Raw genomic sequence first — 3,378 nt, 5'->3', positions numbered from 1 at the left:
AGCTGTCCTGGCAAAGTTTGCGGTCTTCACAACACTTGCAGAACTACTTATTGTAAGAGTGTTGAATAGAAAAACCAATGGGAGAGCGATAAAACAATCACTCATAACTGCAAAACATCGCTTTTGATGCAAAGAAATGTTCAAGCTTGTTTTAGAGTTGCTTTGTAGTGCCGTTTTTTCGACGTTTTTGCTTGTTTACAAGCTAAAAACGTAGAATAGAGGTTAGTGGACAAAATTTGGAACCACATATTTGTAAACTCTCAAGGGACTTTTTTAATTTCTCAAGGGATTACTTTCCGCTGTGGGTGATCACTTGCCATCTCGTGAAAAAAAACGTGACTTGTCACATTTTACAAACGTTATATAACAATTTTAAAAGTGACATGTCAGCTTTCTTATCTCAACGCACGTGTGTCTGAAAGGCGATCTATAAAAAGCGTCGCACAAATAATGGATTGGGTAACTAAAACACGAATAAATAATCACTAGCACTTACATCGTTTAAAAATTACAAACGTCAAAAATAAACCATACCAAAAAACTCGCTCTTTTCAAAGATATTATTGAAGTTAAAACAAATGCAAGAGATGGGGGCTTCTTTTAGCTTAGGAGCGGTTAAAAATTAGGCCAAATTTGGTCGCTACATGCAAGTGCAACTCCATTTCGTCATCAGCCTAGGTCGTTAGGGACGTGACCTCGCGTTGACAGGGAATGACAGCAATGTTGCATGAATCGGCTTTACAACATGCGATCGTATCTACGCAGTTCGAGTGGAATTTCAGTCAAAGACAGCAAAATTCTTTCGTATTTCATCTTCAAATATTATTCGAAAGCATTCACTGTATATATGGCTTTTGTTTAATCCTGGGTCTTGATATCCGACCCTCGCAGAGCCTAGACAAAACGCAGCTTGAGTGTAACGTTTTGTTTACGCCGCAATTATATGCGCAATGTTTTCTTCGACAGTAGTCGGAAATATCCGTATTTTTTTTTTTCGTGCTTTTTCGTGGAGCAATTATAACGATACGGCCTTGAATACATTGAACAGCGGTCTACCTATAACAATTAAAATATGGCGTCGCAAAAACAAAGCGTCGAACGCATATTTTGCTGTTTCATTTGCTAATTTCGCTGCCGTAATCGACTGCCTCGAAAGGTCCTTGCAATTTTAAAGTATAGAATTGTCAGATCTCGGTGAAATTTGCACTGTTTATTTGTGTAATGTTAAGGAATATGTGGAATATGGAATATGTCCGGCGCGGACGAGCCATTTTTGACAAAATTATATGGCTGCATTTCCTCCGCGAAGATAGGGAATTGATAAACTAAACTACAAAGAAACTGTAATGATAAGTTCGAAGAACAATGCACAGGATAAACCTTCGACTCATACTTTATGCAAAAACGTCGATATCTCGAAGAGACTTTGATTAGTTAAACGAAATTCCTCAAATAAGCGCCGCATCGGGACTGCGGCGCTTATTAACTTTTTTGTCCCAAATGCGGCGCTTATTCGAGGGCGGCGGTTATTCGGGGGCGGCGGGGGGGCTTATTCCAGTAAATACGGTATATCTTATTTACCCAGCAGCGAGGGCCGTACTGGGAGACCAGGGGGAGTAAATTGCCCCTATATTTAACAATTATTGTTTGAAATCGAGGTGAATAGTGGTAGAATATTCACCGAGCCGCGGATGTTTTAGTATATACACACGAAGTGATCTCAACAACAAGCGATCTCAAAGTTTTCAGAAGGAAACCATTTAAAGTCGATTTAATTGACCTCTCAATTCATGCGTGGAAAACGTACATATAAGCGGCACTAACCGACATGCGCAAAACAGTTTACAGAATCTTCAAACATGGCAAATCTAGTTAATCTTCGATAAAATCCTCGTCACAACACAGGCAGACCACCCTATGTGTTCGTGGTTAATTATTGTTGTTGACATTGCTCTCGCAGGCTAACATGAGACGAACAAAAGAAATTTTGAAATCTATAAGGGCTACTGAAATAAAGCTTTAGAAATAAAATATCTAATCTACATTTCGCTCTAAATATCTCAATAAAGTTTAATGAAATGTTTATCGACTCATGTGTTGTATTTTTTCGCCTGCGCGGGCCGTTTTAAGCGCTTTTTTAACTGATTTAGCCGGCCGAAGGCCGGTAAGAGAAGAAAGAGGAGACAAGGCTTGCAAGTCGGCGGCCGCCAGAAGCGACCTCCTCCACTTCAAACCGGAATTAACGCCAAACTAATGAAAAACTCACCTATCTGACGACGGCTGTCGATCGGTGAGTTGTTGCTCTATCTCTTCGCCGAATTTTAGCTTCATCCCTCCAACATTTTCCGAGAAAATCCATGCTGAAATCATGCAAACGGCTTTCTGACTATGATCGGTGCTCGACATAGCGACCAGGAAAATTCCAAACAGGCCGGCCGTTTCAAATTAACCAATCAGCGCTTGGCTTCCCGCGGCAAACGGCCGCCGGCCGCGGTTCAAAACCCCAACCCTGCCCCGCACAGGAGTTTTGACACTTCCGCTGCTGTAAACGGAAGTCACTTTCGGCCAATCAGCTGATCTTACCATGTAAACACCGTCCCGGGAAAGTTTTTGACCTGTCAAATGCACGTGTATGCAATTTATGGCGGCTAGAATTGAGCTTACAAGCGAACAACTCGATTGTGTTAAAGCAGCGCTCGAAGGACATAATTTTTCGATATTTGGAGAGGCAGGGACAGGAAAATCCAAGGTCGTTTCAGATATCTGCCGGAGGAAAGGTTCCGATATTCAAGTTATTTGTTCGACGGGCATAGCTTGCGAAGTTTTTAAAGGTGACAGCAATTTAGCTTACCCGGCTTCAACAGTCCACTCCTTTCTAGGAGTTGGAACTTCCGTTTACAGCAGCGGAAGTGTCAAAACTCCTGTGCGTGGCAGGGTTGGGGTTTTGAACCGCGGCCGGCTGCCGCGGGAAGCCAAGCGCTGATTGGTTAATTTGAAACGGCCGGCCTGTTTAGAATTTTCCTGGTCGCTATGTCGAGCACCGATCATAGTCAGAAAGCCGTTTGCATGATTTCAGCATGGATTTTCTCGGAAAATGTTGGAGGGATGAAGCTAAAATTCGGCGAAGAGATAGAGCAACAACTCACCGATCGACAGCCGTCGTCAGATAGGTGAGTTTTTCATTAGTTTGGCGTTAATTCCGGTTTGAAGTGGAGGAGGTCGCTTCTGGCGGCCGCCGACTTGCAAGCCTTGTCTCCTCTTTCTTCTCTTACCGGCCTTCGGCCGGCTAAATCAGTTAAAAAAGCGCTTAAAACGGCCCGCGCAGGCGAAAAAATACAACACATGAGTCGATAAACATTTCATTAAACTTTATTGAGA

The sequence above is a fragment of the Oculina patagonica genome, chromosome 4, assembly GCF_052425735.1.
Source record: "Oculina patagonica isolate OP01 chromosome 4, crgOcupat, whole genome shotgun sequence".
Lineage (NCBI taxonomy): Eukaryota > Metazoa > Cnidaria > Anthozoa > Scleractinia > Oculinidae > Oculina > Oculina patagonica.
This window is presented reverse-complemented; position numbering follows the sequence as displayed.